Below are 16,583 nucleotides of genomic sequence, written 5' to 3'. Positions count from 1 at the left end.
TTATATATGTACAAAAATAAAATTAAATATAATGAAAGGATAGAATGTAACTAAAAATGAAAATTAAAAGAGGGGGAAAAAAAGACTATAAAGAGACAGGTGAAGAGAACAGAGCAATACTTTATATCCTGAGTGTATTTTGGTTGACTTGTTAGAAGAAACTACATCTGAAAATCATAAAGAAAGAAAAAATTTTATATATACAAAAATAAAATTAAATACTTTGGAAGGACAGAACGTGATTGTAATGATGAATATTTAAAAAGACTTTAACAAAAAGAAGGAGAAGGAAGGGATGGAGGGAGGAAGGAAGGAAGAAAAGAAGGAAAGGAAAAAAGAAAGAAAGAAAAACCCACAAGAGAATATAATCAGACAAATGAGAACAGAGCCATACACTAGATTCTGGGTTTATTTTGGTCTGTTAGAAGAAACTGTATCCTAAAATTGTAAAGGAAGGAAGGAAGGAAGGAAGACAGACAAACATAAATACAATGAAAGGAAAGACTGTAACTATAAAAATAAAAATTAAAGATTTTTTAAAAGCTAATAAAATAAGAAGTTGATTGAAAAAGGAAAGAAAAAAATTAAAATTGAAAGACTAAAGAATCGTGTGAAAAAAACATGAATTCTATATATTATATTCCCCTAGCACTGGAGTTTTGCACTTCTCAATGATTGGTAAACTTGGTCTTGGTTGGCTGTTCTTGCTGATCTTCTGGGGGAGGGGCCTATGGTATTGATTCTCTAGTGTCTTTGCCCCAGGTGGAATTGCACTTCCTTTGCTAGGGAACCAGGGTAACTAATCTGCTCCAGATTGCTCAATGTGGCTTTTGTTCCCTGAAGGCTTTCTGTGCAGCTTTAGAGGATGCAAATGAAAATGGCAGCCTCCCAGTCTCCAACCCCTGAGGCAAAAGCTTGGGAAACCACTCCTCAGTGCACCCTCAGGGAAAAATAATCAATCACTCCTGTATTCCTGGTCTCCATCTTCACTCTGTGCTAACCCAGCCTGTGACCAAGCATTTCTATCTCAGGCACTCAACCCCATTTCAAGTCTCCAAACCCTGAAGACTCCTATAGCATGCTCCTGCACAATTTTCTCCTGGGGGAGGAAGGGGGCTCTTGCTGGTTCTGCCATTTGTTGGGCCTTGGCTTGAAGACCAGTCACCCAACTGTGCCACAGTTCATGGTTCATGGCAACCTGAGCTGAAAGCCCACTCCTGGACTTGCTGATTGCAGCCAGCTCCCAGGCTCCAATACCTGGGAATTCTGCTGCACTCAGGCATCCCTGGTCTTCCTGTGGACCCAGGGTTACTGAGACCCCACTGTCTCATCTAAGATTCTGCCCGTGCTTTGTGATCTGAACACCTTTCATGCAGGGACATCCCTCAGATGAGCAGACTTCCAAAAGTTCTGATTTTGCATTCTGCTACTATATCACTTTCTGGCAGCCAGGTTATGGAGGCTCCCTCCCCCCACAGTTTATCTTCCCACATACTGCCTCGGATTCACTTCTCTGCACCTCCTACCATGCAGAAAGTAGTTGCTTTTCAATTTGTAGAGTTTTAGCTATTCTTTTCTTAGATCTCCAGTTGAGTTTGCAAGTGTTCAGAATGATGTGATAGCTACCTACCTGAATTCCTGGGACCAGATGAAACTAAGTTTTCCTACTCCTCTGCTATCTTGGACTCACTTCCAAAGTAGAGGGAGAGATTAAAAAAAAAAAAAAAGCTTCTAAGGCAAACAGAAACTAAAAGAATTTGTGATCACCAAACCAGCCCTATAAGAAATATTAAAAGGGATCCTTTAAGCAAAGATAGAGCCCAAAGTAATATAGACCAGAAAGGAATAGAGATAATATACAGAAACGTGACTTTACAGGAAATAGAATGGCACTAAATTCAGATCTTTCAATAGTTACTCTGAATGTAAAATGGGCTAAATGCCCCAATCAAAACCACAGGGTATCAGACTGGATAAAAAAGCAAGACCCATTGAAGTGCTGTCTGCAAGAGACTCATTTTAAACCCAAAGACACCACCAGATTGAAAGTGAGAATGTCAAAAACCATTTACCATGTTATTAGACATCAAAAGAAAGTTGGGATGGCAATCCTTATATCAGACAAATCCGAATTTAAACCAAAGACTGTAAGAAAAGATGAGGAAGGACACTAGATCATAACTAAAGGATCTATCCAACAAAAAGATAGAACAATTGTAAATATTGATGAACCTAAAATGGGATCAGCATAGTATATATGCCAATTAATAGCAAAATTAAAGAAATACTTTGATAATAACACAATAATAGTAGGGGACTTTAACACCCTCACTGAAATGGACAAATCTTCTAAGCAGTAGATCAACAAGGAAACAATGGCTTTGAATGAGACACAAGACCAGATGGACGTCACAGATACATTCAGAACATTCCATCCTAAAGCAACAGAATACACATTCTTCTCGAGTGCACATGGAACATTCTCCAGAAAAGATCACATATTGGATCACGAATCAGATCTCAACCAGTACCAAAAGATTGGGATCATTCCTTGCATATTTTCAGACAACAATGCTTTGAAACTGGAACTCAGTCACAAGAGGAAAGTTGGAAAGAATTCAAATACATGGAGGCTAAAGAGCATCCTACTAAAGAATGAATAGTTCAACCAGGAAATTACAGAAAAATTTTAAAAAATGATGGAAACAAATGAAAATGAAAACACCACAGTTCAAAAACATTTGGGATGCAGCAAAGGCGGTCCTGAAAGGAAAGTATATAGCAATACAAACTTTTCTTAAGAAATAAGAAAGGTCTCAAATACAAAACCTAACCTTAGAGAGAAAGAACAGCATATAATGCCTAAACCCAGCAGGAGAAGAGAAATAATAAAGATTAGAGTATAAATCAATGAAATCATAACCAAAAGAACAGAGCAGATCAATAAAACAAGACCCAGTTCTTTGAAAGAATTAATAAGATTGATAAATCCCTGGTCAGACTTATCAAAAAGAAAAGAGAAAGGATCCAAATAAAAATAATCATGACTAAAAGAGGAGAGATCACAACTAACATCTAAGAAATACAAACAATTATAAAAACATATGAGCAAATAGATATCAACAAATTGGGCAATCTGGAAGAAATGGATGCATTCCTAGAGATGTATAAACTACCAAAACTGAAAGAGGAAGAAATAGAAAACCTGGACAGACCCATAACCAGTAAGGAGATTGAAACTAGTCATCAAAAATTCCCCAACACAGAGGAGTCTATGGCCGGATGGCTTCCCAGGGGAATTCTAACAAACATTTACAGAAGAATTAATATCTATTCTTCTGAAGCTGTTTCAAAAAATAGATATGGAAGGAAAACTTCCAAACTCTTTCTCTGAGGCAAACATTACTTCGATCCCAAAACCATACAAAGACCCCACCAAAAAATAGAATTACAGACCAATATCCCTGATGAACATGAATGCAAAAAGTCTCACCAAGATACTAGCCAATAGGATCCAACAGTACATTAAAAGGATTATTCACCACAACCAAGCGGGATTTATTCCTGGCTGCAGAGGTGATTCAACATCCAGAAATCAGTCAACATGATACAATACATAAACAAAGGACAAGAATCATATGATCTTCTCAATAGATGCAGAAAAAGCATTTGACAAAGTATGGCATCCTTTCTTGATTAAAACTCTTAACAGTGTGGGAATAGATGGAACATACCTCAATATCATAAAACACATCTAGGAAAATCCCACAGTGAATATTCTCAATGGGGAAAAGCTGAGAGCTTTTTCCTTAAGGTAGGGAACACAGCAGAGATGTCCACTGTTCAACATAGTCTTATGAAGTCAGCCTCAGCAATCAGACAACAAAAAGAAATAAAATCTTTGCTGGTGGGAATGCAAGCTCATACAGCCACTCTGGAAAAGAGTATGGAGGTTCCTCAAAAAGTTGAAAATAGAGCTACCCTATGACCCAGCCAGTCACACTACTGGGTATTTACCCTAAAGATACAAATGTAGTGACCCAAAGGAGCACATACACCCCGATGTTTATAGCAGCAATGTCCACAATAACCAAACTATGGAAGGAGCCCAGATGTCCTTTGATAGATGAATGGATAAAGGTGTGGTGTATATATATATAATGGAATACTACTCAGCCATCAAAAAAATGAAAACTTGCTATTTGTAACAACATGGATGGAAGTAGAGGGTATTGTGTTAAGTGAAAGAATTCAATCAGAGAAAGACAATTATATAATCTCACTCATATGTAGAATTTGAGAAACAAAAAAGAAGATCATAGGGGAAGAGAAGAAAAAATAAAAGACAAAATCTGTGAAGAAGACAAACCATATGATTCTCTTAATCACAGGAAACAAACTGAGGGTTGCTGGAGGGATTGGAGTTGGAGGGATGTGGTAACTGGATGATGACATTAAGGAAGGCAAATGATGTAATGAGCATTGATATTATGTAAGATTGATGAATCACTGAACTTTACCCCTGAAAGCAACAATAGATTATATGTTAATTAATTGAATTTTAATTTCTTTTTAAAAAGTAGGAATGTGGATGCCTGAGTGGCTCAGTGGGTTAAGCCTCTGCCTTCAGCTCAGGTCACCATCTCAGGGCCCTGGGATCAAGTCTCACATTGGGCTCTCTGCTCAGCGGGGAGCCTGCTTCCCCCTCTCCCTCTGCCTGTCTCTCTGCCTACTTGTGATCTCTCTCTCTCTGTCAAAGAAATAAATAAAAATCTTTGAAAAAAATAAAAAATAAAAAGTAGGAATGCATAAGCCTCTTCCTAGTAGACTAAAACATCTTAATCTTGGGTTTTATTACTTCTTCTATCTAGAGATCTTGAATACTTTTCTTTTTAGATAAGATACCCATGCTTATATATCAATTCTATATGCAGACTTGTAAGAATAAATGTTCATCAGAGGGGAAAAAAAAACAATGAAATCTTCCCATTTGCAAGGACATGAATAGAGCTAGACAGTATTATGCTAAGCAAAATAAGTCAGAGAAAGACAGATACCATATGATTTCACTCATATGTGGAATTTCAGAAAAAAAAAAAACAAGGGGTGCCTGGTTGTCTGGCTAAGCATCTGTCTTTGGCTCAGGTCGTGATTCCAGGTTCCTGGGATCAAGCCCCACATTGGGCTCTTGGCTCAGTGGGGAACCTGCTTCGCCCTCTCCCTCTGCCACTCCCCCTGCTTGTGCTTTCTTGCTCTCTCTGTCAAATAAATAAAATCCTTTTTAAAAAACTACATTTAAAAAAAAATGAGCAAAGGGCAGTAAAAGAGAGAGAGGTAAACCAAGAAAGAGACTCTTAACCACAGAGAACAAACTGATGGTTACCAGAGGGGAGAGGGTGGGGGGGGGATGAAATAGGAGATGGGGATTAAGGCATGTACTTGTGTGATGAGCACCAGGTAATGTATGGAATTGTTAAATTCCTATATTATACACCTGAAACTAACAGAACATTGTATGTTAACTAACTGGAATTAAAATAAAAACTTTAAAAAAAAACCAGGAAGAACTGGAAAATCAGTTAAGTGAAAGCATGCAAATAATATTTTTGAACAATCAGTTATATAGAAATATAATTTATTAAGATGACCTAAGGGTCTTCATATGTCTGTGAAGAAATCAATAAACCTTAATTTTTACAACCAAACAAAAAGTATACCTTTTGACATGCGAATATTTGGAGAACTGCTTAGAAGCATATATACCCCTTCCCCTGCTTACATATATAATCTATACCTAAGAAGGTTCAGAGCAGTTCTTCAGAGCAATGTGAAAGACTCTCTCCTGGGCTACCATCCTCAGTAGGACAATGAGTAAAGCATTTACTTTGAGGTTGGCTTTCTTTCAGTTGATAGCATCTACAATTCAGTAATAAAAAAAAAATTCAACCTAATTTAAAAATGGATAAATGATGTAAATAGGCATTTGTCCAAAGAAGATATACAAATGTCCAGCAAGCACTTGGAAAGATGCTCAAGGTCATTAATCATTAGGTAAATGCAAATCAAAATCATGATGATACACAACTACACACCCTCTAGAATGGCTGGAATCAAAATCCAGGCAACAGTAAGCCTTGACAGGGAAGAACTGGAACCTTCATACATTGCTGAAGGGGATTTAAAATGATGCAATAACTTTGGAAGAGTATGTTTCTTTAAAAAAAGTTAAATATAAACTTAGCATATGGCATAAAAATCCTACCCTTGGCTCTCTACCAAAGAACAATGAAAACTTACATTTGCATAAAAACTTGTACCTGAATGTTCACAGCAGTGTATTCATGGTAGCCAAAAATTGGAAACCCAAATGTCTATTAACTAGTGAACTGATAAAAAAAAAAATGTCTATCTATACATTAGGGTACTGTTGAGCCATAAAAAGGCATGAACCAACATATTTCAACACAGGTGAACGTCAAAAACGTGCTAAGTGAAAGAAGCATTCAAAAAAGACCTCCTATTATATTCTTTGATTTGTGTAAAATTTTTAGAACAAGTGTATCTCTGGAGCAGAAAGCAGTCAGTGCTTGCCTGGGGCTGGGGACAGGAGAGAGGATTGTCCCCAAATGGACATGGGGAACTTCTTGAGGTGATGGAAACATTTTAAAGCTGGTCTGTACTGATGATTACACAGTTTATAAATTCACTAAAAAAACACTGATTTGCATGGATACAGTGGGTGTATTTGCAGGTAAATAAACATCTCCTGAAAGCTTGACTGTTAAAATAAACTTTGGATTCTGTCCTGAAAGAGAAAGAAAAGGACTTGGCAAACACCTGAATAAATGTGCCTTAGAATTTGACTATAGATAAAAGTACAGTTTTATAAAAAACTGACCCATGTGCGTCTCACTCTGCATGTGTGTGTGTACCTGGGTGTATTAATGATCAATGAACCGACATGATAGCACTATTTTTTTTTCTTTTGGGCTCTCTAGAAAGTGGAAACTTTCATGATAAAATTACTCCAGGTGAGAGGGTGGGGGGCAGTTGGACAGCTCGGGAATTTGTGGCTGTCCACACCATGTCTGGGGGGGTCAGATGGTCTGTTGTGAATTGCTCAGACTTCCGCAGCCACACAGGCAAAGCGTGCATTACAAGGGTCTGGGCTGACACAGGTGGTAACCATATCTGTGAAACCACTTTCCCCAGCCCTCTCCCACTCCTGTTCTTGTCAGCACCCATCAGCACACCTTGGCATGGTCAGTGCCCCCCACCTCAGTCCAGACTCCCAGCTTCAGGTTCATACAAGGAACGTGAAGGTGGTCTTCATGGAGCATATGGTTCCATTTTGCTGATTTGGTCCCATTGTTTGAAAACATACTGTCTTAAGTAGCCTGCTATCTCTCAAATTTCATGTCTTTCAGGAGAAGTTTAAGAAGGGGGAAAAAATCCAGCATTTTCTTGATTTAATCTTACTTTCTCAAATTTGAAAAACTGTTGTATTACTTTACAATGGAAAAGAAGATTGCACCCTCTTTTTGTTTTACAACCTCCATAGGCACAAGCATTGTTGGGATAAATTAAATCTGGCAGGATTAAAGGAAAATTCTCCCCCTAAGTGATCATGCGGCTTAAAGCAACATCAGTAGGTCAACTAAACCATCCCTCAGCCAAAGACAGACTGTGCTCAAACCACACCCAGACACATGAAAGTTTATTCTATTTTTAAAGATTTCCAGGGGAGAGGATCATTGGAATTTTTACCCCTAAAGGCATTTAGTCTGTCTGAGAAATTCATTTTACATAGGAACATGATAGAAACAAAGGGAACACGATTGTCTGGCTGCCAAATCCAAGGATTTTTATTATTATTATTATCATCATCATTCTGAAATACAAAGGACAAAGTGGAAGATAAAATTCATGCACTGTGTCTGGTATGTTTCCGATTAATGAAACAGACCCTTATATTTTATTAAGGTTAAGTAAGCGAGCCCAGCCAAGAAGCTGAGTTTTGCATTTTAATTTGGGGGATTTTGACAATAATAAGACTGCTGAACATAAAGAAGTTAAAGCCAAGAACTGTTTTCTCTAGAATTCTACAGTGCATTTCTTCAACTGTTACACTAAAGGAATTATAGTTTAGCTAGTGAGAGAGAGTCTCATAAATTTAAAGTATTTATGGGGGCATTCTCAATTATTATTCTGAGATATAGAACATCTAGCATAAATGGGAAAGTCAACTCACAAATGGTTTAAAATGAGAAGGACTGAATAACAAAAAGTTATTTGAATATATATAAAATATATATAAGCTTCTGAGCATATTTTTTTGAAGTTTATATGTCTGAATTTTTAAAAATTTTTATTTTTTTTTTAATTTCTTTTCAGTGTTCCAGAATTCATTGTTTATGCACCACACCCAGTGCTCCATGCAATACGTGCCCTCCATGATACCCACCACCAGGCTCCCCCAACCTCCCTTCTCCCTCCCTTCCAAAACCTTCAGTTAGTTCCTCAGAGTCCACAGTCTCTCGTGGTTCATCTCTCCCTCCAATTTCCCTTAAGTCCCTTCTCCTCTCCATCTCCCCATGTCCTCCATGTTATTTCTTATGCTCCACAAGAAAGTGAAACCATATGATAATTGACTCTCTCTGCCTGACTTATTTCACTCAACATAATCTCTTCCAGTCCCGTCCATGTTGATACAAAAGTTGGGTATTCAGCCTTTCTGATGGAGGCATAACACTCCATAGTATATAGAGACCACATCTTCCTTATCTATTCGTCCGTTGAAGGGCATCTTAGTTCTTTCCACAGTTTGGCAACTGTGGCCAACTGCTGCTATGAACATTATTTTAATTTAAAAGAAATCAATGCTTTTCTAAAACAATTTTAATTACTCAAATTGCCCATTGTCATTATGAGCTAAGCCTCATTCTTTCTTTTTTTGAATTAATTGTGATCATTTGCTCAAATTGTTGTCTTCTCAGTTGGGTCATAGGCACAAACCGACCTTGTGAAAAGGACTAACTTCCCAAAATGACTATTTCCCCTCACTCCAGTTTGTGATTTTAAAAAAAATTTTAAAATGGAGGGGGGGCATCGAAAATGAGCCAGTGTACTAAATGCCCACTGGCAGTGAGAGAAAATGCTTCAAGTCAAGAGCAGAGAGACAGGGGGAGGGAGGATAGGTGGAGAGTAGGGTCTGCTTGAGTGTGGAGCTAGCTTGCTGCCCAGCTCTGCCCAGACCGAGTCTTGGAGCTGCATCAGAAAGCAGCTCTCTGCAGTAAACTCTCCCTCCATCCTCAGCCTCCAGCCCCCTTCCTCTCCCTTACCTTGACCCACATCCATAAGAGTTAACATATAAATAAAAGTATGAAAATTCCAAAAAGTCAAGTTTTGTCTAAAGTAAGCATTTAACCCTCATCTCTCCCATATTTGCCATCTCACTTGAAAGGTATGAGCATATGCATTAGCCATTTTACTTCCTTATAAATCATCAACATTGGTATCTTTAAAAGAAGAAAAGGAGCATGCTGGGAATGGGAGACATCAGCCAGTCTACAGTACACAGGTGGATGGGAAAGAAGGGGCCAGGAAATGGGGAAATCTGAGAATGTGGTCCTGAGGGGTCCTCAGGGAGGTCCTCCCCCAGTGAGGGTGACTAGGACTGCAACCAACTTGTGCCCAAGAGCAAAGAGAAAGCAAGGCTGCCATTTGCTTACCTAGAATCCCAGGAGCTGCATCTTCCACCCAGTGTGCTGGACAAAAGGTGCCATGGAATGACAGGGCATTGGAGTTAGGGCTTGGCACTCATGCCTTTTGTATGGGCATAGAAACTACATGCCCAGACCAGTCTTAAGACAGTTCTAAGAGAAGTCGAGGTATAAACTGGCTTAGAAATCTTTTACTGTTTTAAAAGTAACGCAACATTTCAGAGCAGAGGAAAGCCAGAGATAAATACTGGTTTTTATGAGTTCCATCACCAAGCATTTTTTTTCCTAGAGAAAACCCAGTGAACAGAGATGAAAATATTCTTTTCCCAGATTGGTTAATTAACTGATGATTTTAGAAAAGAGTCATCGCCTTAAGCTAAAGAAAATATGCAACGACCTTGCACGAAGCAAACACCACTAGGGTTTCATCCTCGCAGGGGCAGGAGGGTAATTCTAGGGCACTGTGAACAGAAAAGAGGGAGAACTACTCAAGCAAGGTAGGTCTTTGGAAATTCTTTTCGACAAAAAACCTCAACAGAACTTAGCATTTCCCTTCAAAGAACACAATTACAAAAAAGAACGGAAGCATAATTAAACCACCAAATGCTCTACCCTTTTTTCCTGTTGTAGTAATATCAGCCTTTCTTATTATCAAAGAAAGTTGACATTGATTTCGAACCACAATTTAAAGACGCACCCACGCAGAGCCAACACCCACTTCCAAAAAACTGCCATCTTTTTGAAAGGACTTTTTCCTTGCTTAGGCTTTGTTACATGCATCAACAGCTTAATTTTTGTTTGGTGTTTTCAAATGGCCTTTAGGAAACAAGAAAGGACTCCTCTCTTTGAAAAGCAGTGCCATGCGTGGCTAAGTGCTTATTCTGGTACCTGGGAAAATTATTTCAGATGGTCTCTTGTAGATTGCTCAGTCCCCTGCAGCTCCCGCCCACACAGGAAAAGCACGCCTTCCTGGGGCAGCAGGTTGAGGGAGCAAAGCTCTGACACAGAAACAATGAGCACCTTCCCCGGCCTTCCAGGGCCTCCCTTCATCCCTAGCAGCCCAGAAGCAGGAGTTTAGAGTCACCCGTTTTCCATCAAGGATGGGGACAAATTTGGGAATTTTACAATGGAAAAGTGGTCTATGGATATTTTAACCTCAGATAAAACCTGACATGGAGGGGAAGGGAGTAGGGAGAGACGGGGAAACGTTTTTTTACTAGTTTGGAACTTTGTGCGACGTTTTGAAGATGGTGCAATCTGGGGGGCGGGGGTGCTACTTTGGAACAGAGTTCTAAATAAATTGTTAGTGTCAAAATGAATTAAAGACCTTATATTTAGGTCAGAAAACCCTTTTTTTCCATCTGTCCTGTCATATTAGTTGGTATCTACAGAAAACGTTTTTCCAGAAAGTGAAAATTTGCCAAGAGAATGAGTAACAGAGATAGAGGACCGTGTTCTCAGAGGACAGTGTTCTCACGGGGAGCGCGCCCTGTGTGCAGCCAGCACCAGCCTGCCATCCCCTCGCCCACCTCAGTCAGGGTCTGCGCTTCCTGTGAGCCTGGCAAAGCCCTCCTCTTGCCCCACTGAGGTTGACAGGGCATTGGCTATTGGACAAAGGCAGAGAGGAAACCAAGACATGCACAGAATCAGAAATTGGAGGAGACCAACCTAAATTCCAGAGCAATCTGGCGGGGCCAGCAGAATGGGCCAGCAGGCTGCGGGCCACAGCCCCTGCTGCTGGAGCTTAGCCACCTCGGCCACAGACACTCTCTTCTGCGGGCGGATTGGTAGACCAACAAGGAAATAACTTTTTTGGCAAGTAAGTTTATTTGAGTCCTGTGAGAACAGTAAGAGTATTAATACTTCCACTTGCTGGGATTCTAAACTGTGTCAGTCGTTGGGAGGGGCCCTTGAAAGACACGCTCTCCAGTTAGAATTCTGTAAGATAAGTCATCCATTCCTTAGAATAGTCACTGCTAAAATGTTAAATGACTGCTCAGTATTCACGTAGTTATCAAGTCACACACGTTGTGCTTGAGCCTGATATTTCTGACTCCCCCCAATTTTCGCAACATCCCTATGGATTTTTTAAATAATAATGTCATCTGGGACCATTTCTTGAGCACCCACTGTGAAAGCTGGTCTTCTACTATGCACTTTTCATGTATTGCCATATTTAATAACAACACAATCTTTAGTATTAGATGCTGTTATTTTTACTTTTAAAATCTCTTATAAAGGCAAAATGTTTGATGACTGAGGTAGGTAAGGTTTGGGGATAGTTATCATTATCCATGCTATAGTGGCCATGATGGACCTTTGTCTCCTCATTTTGCTCAGGGAATAGACTGCATTTAATGTTGTCTATGCCTTGACAATTCTTTCTTTTTTCTTTTCTTTTTTTATTTTTTTACTTATTTATTTTAAGTAATCTCTGCACCCAACATGGGGCTCAAACTCACAACCCTGAGATCAAGAATTGCACACTCCTCTGACTGAGCCAGCTGGGCACCCCTATGTCTTGATGATTCTATAAGGCTTTCTAGAAACACTGGCTAACATTGTGCTCTTTGTGCATCTTTTACCCTCAAGGAATAATGACTGCATTAAACTGATGATATTGATTGAGAGAATAAGTTTTGGAGTCATCCCAACCTGGTGTAGAATCTAGGCTTTGTCACATTCGCTACATGCCCCCGAAGCTGTTTAATTTTTCTAAGTTGCCATTTCCCCTTTTGTAAATTATAGGTAATAATACCTAACTCATAAGTATTCTTATTGTACAAGTCAAATCAGAAAGTGTCCATAAAACACTTAGCACTATGTCTGGCATGTACTAAGTACAAAATAATTGGTAGTTGTAGTTATTTTACAACAACGAGTAATCACATTTTATTGACTTCATCAGTTAGAATTCAATATAGCGGCCTTGAACAGAAAAAAAAAATTGTCATTGCCTAAAGAAGAGAGATGCAAACTTCTCTCTCAGGAAGAAACAGCACAGACTAGCCTCCAGGACATCTGTGGGGACTAGGTGGTATCATTAGGGAGACAGATGATATTTTCTTTGTTCTATCACCTAGGCGGTGACTTTCATTCTCAAGGTCAACTCATGGTCCAACGTGACTTCTGTGGCTTAAGCAACCACATCTGAGTCTTAGACCTAAGGAGAAAAAGCTGGCATGGGATCCATTTAAGCTCCCTTCCCAAGGTCCTATGCAACTTATTTGCTTCTACTTGTCTATTTCCATGACCTTGACCTAGTTTCATGATCTTAGTTCCATAACATGATCTTAGTTCCATGACCACACTCCGCTATAAGAAAACTGAGAAATGTTCTCTTTTATTCCAGGAAAAATTGTACCCTGCTAAAAGTATCAGGATTTGTTTCTAAGGAGGAGGAGAAAGATGGATCTTGGAGGAAGCAGCTGACAGTTTCAGCGACACTGGTAAGAATGATATTTCCCTGATCAGAGCATGTCAGGGCTGATAGAATATTGGCGATCCCTGAGTTCCATCATCTCACTTTAGAGATAAGTAAACTCTCATCCAGGGAGGTAATAGGATGTCTAAGGGATTGTATGGTGAATCAGTGGCAGTGCCCAAATAGAACTCAGATCTCTGATATCCAGGGGGTCCAATGAACTTTCTGTCAAATTCACTGTCATTCTAATAAATGACCTTGTTTTAAAAAAAAACAGAAAAACATTAAAAAAACACCCTTTTAGAGAGATATTACCTAAGTCTTCATATTAAAGCTTCTGGCACTTGTTTTGTCCATCACATTGGTTGATGGCTGGTCAAAAGTCAACATTAGAACATATTTGCCATTGTAAATAGTCTTTGTAATCACTAATAGTCTTTTCAACAGAGGCTACAAATACAATCCTGTCAGTTGCTCCATAGATATTATTTTCATACTCTTAATTATTTATTTTTTTAAATTTTCTTCTGAGTCCATTTCATTATTCTTTCAATCTATAATGTATCCTATGAAGATATAGTTTGCCCTTCCTGGGGTGATAGTTCATGGAAATATTATAGGTCTGTCATTTGCAAGCTTGTATTTTTACTAAAGGAACGTAGCTCTATCTCATTTAAACTAAAGTCAGTGTAATACTAGAGTGCTATTTGATATCTATGTTCTCCTGAGGGCCCTTTTAATAGGCTTTTAAAGAACCTTTTATTTCTAGAAATAAGAATCTATGTATTGCTTAAAGCATCCTGGTACAGGGCTACAAGCAGTGAAAGATTAGAATTGTTTAGCCCAGGCCAGTGATTTTTATATGAATCCTAAATTAGAGTGAATTCTCTAGCTCCTAATTAAAGAGATTTTAATCTCAGGCAAAGAATAAAAAGCACGAGAGAACATGTGGCATAAGGAAAGAAATTATAATTATTTAGTTAGGAGGAAGCTGGGTTGGAAAAAATTCCTTGCAGTCACATTAACTTGTCATACCTTCCAGGCATGATTTCAAAGGGAGACATAAGAATTCCCTTCTGCTCTCTAAAAACCTGGATTTACCTCAGTCACAGATTTCTTTGAAAACTATTTAGTGGGGAATTCTAAATTTTAGCAATACGTCTTCTCATGGAAAAGGCTGATTGATCCTAAGTTTGTAAATGAAAGAAAAAAGACAACAGGCTGTAAATAAAACCTAGAAAAAGATATTTTTGTTTGAATAACATACACAAGCATGTATATTTTAAAAGTTCTAGAAAAAATAATGAATACTGTTTTTCTGAAAATAAATAAATTGGAAAAAAAAATACACTAAAAAAAAAAAATTAAAAGTTCTAGAAAGAGGGGCACCTGGGTGGCTCAGTGGGTTAAGCCGCTGCCTTCGGCTCAGGTCAGGATCTCAGGGTCCTGGGATCGAGTCCCACATCGGGCTCTCTGCTCACCAGGGAGCCTGCTTCCTCCTCTCTCTCTCTGCCTGCCTCTCTGCCTACTCGTGATCTCTCTCTGTCAAATAAATAAATAAAATCCTTAAAAAAAAAAAAGTTCTAGAAAGATATATATGTAGATATGAATAGTAAGTACCTTGGGTGGTGGAATTATGAGAGTTTTTCCCCTTTTTCTTATTTATTTATATATATTTAATATCTGCTATTTTTCTAAGAGGAAAAAAATGTTTATGTTTTAATTTTAAAAGACACTTCTGATGATGAGCGACTGGTTTTGAAAGAAAGAAATGGTTTAATTCCCAAAAACACATTTTCATGAACGAACCAGATTCATCCAATGATAGATCTGTATTGTGTAGACAGAATATCTCTATGTACTTGAAAGAGTATGGTTCCATTCATCCAACAAAACATTTAACTCTTTTAAGGTGTCAGAACTTGTCTACTCCTATTTTTCCAGAATTCAAAGGGGAAAAAGAAAAAAAAAAAGCCTCTTTATTTTTCAGATGTCCACAGGATGGTACTACCATTTTCACTATGGTCTATTGAGGAACAAATGAAAAATAGTAAAGTACTAAGTTCATATGAATTTATTAGTGTTTAAAAATGAATTTATATTTCATTATCTTTGAAAAATAGTAGCACAAGTAATTGACATATATTATTTATTCAATCTATAAACAATGACAGTGTTCTTGGCTCATAGTTAATAATCACTGACACTAATTCCAAATACGCAGAGACCTGAGATCTACAATTTGGGAACGTCTGGTATATCCACTTGGGTCCTTGCCATCACCATAATGTGTTCAACTTGAATTATCTGCATCTTAATTAGGAGAAGAGGCATTTTTCCCCCCAGAGATCAGTCTCATCCTTATACCAACATTCTCCTTTGGCCCCTGCTTCCTCTTACCTGCCTGCTTCTTGTCTCAGCCAAGAAGCAGGAGATGGTGATCAGATCCAGAGAGAGCCAAAAATCAGGGCATGGAATGAAAGAACAGAGAGTATTAGGTGATGTCTCACAGAGTACAGATCAAATGGAAGTGCTGACCTTGTACTTCAAAGCCCTTGTCCCAGTGTTCCACAGTGCCCTGTGCCCTACGCTGCCCCGATCATAGACGACACGCAGTCTTCACTGAGGACACTGTGCTTCAAATCCTTTGCTACTTTGTCCTTCCTACATGTGTAATAGAAATCGAGCTTGAGCGTAGACTGTGTTCCCTTTGTGTCCATTTCTGGTCACATTCGCTACACTGATAGCAGACAGAGCCCTATTGAAGTCTATACCCATTGGGCTGAGAATCATCTTGGAAAAATAACTCAGCTATTTAGGACTCAAACTCTTCGACAGGTGTAGGAGATGCACAGGTCTGGCTCTGTGAGGTTTCTCTGAATACATGGTCAAGGATCCTTCTAAGACAGAATGTCTCCTACAGCTTTGTGAGCTGACCGGCCACGATTCTTAGGAGAGTCAAAAATGAGTAATGATTGAGTACTACCGCAGTTCAATCTATTCCCAGCCCATTTTCAAAGGAGAAAAAAGAGAGCTATGAGCCAAAGGTGAAAGCCCTGAGTCCTGAAATCTCTGTAAATCATTGGAACACAGTAGAGTCACTTCAAAAGCTTCTCAAGTAGATGATGACTCAAAAGGAAGCAAGGCAAAGCAGCTGGTGAGTCAAGCAAAGATCAGAGTGCCCGGGGCAAAACAGATGATGACACAGAAAGGTAGACTCAGAGCTTGTGGTTTGGATTTATTGGTTTCTGAAGCAACTTACCAAGTCTTAAGCCACCAAAAAGAAAGTGAGAGCTGATATGCCCACCCTCGTATGGTTGGGCATACTCGTGTGGCTAGCCTGTCTGCCAAGAGAGTAGCTGGCAGATGGTAACCATTCCCTCGTCATTTCTGACTGGTGAAAAGCTAAGGCAGCACAGGGCCAATAAAGCATAGGT

Source organism: Neovison vison, chromosome 11 (assembly GCF_020171115.1).
Source record: "Neovison vison isolate M4711 chromosome 11, ASM_NN_V1, whole genome shotgun sequence".
NCBI classification, from domain to species: domain Eukaryota; kingdom Metazoa; phylum Chordata; class Mammalia; order Carnivora; family Mustelidae; genus Neogale; species Neogale vison.
This window is presented reverse-complemented; position numbering follows the sequence as displayed.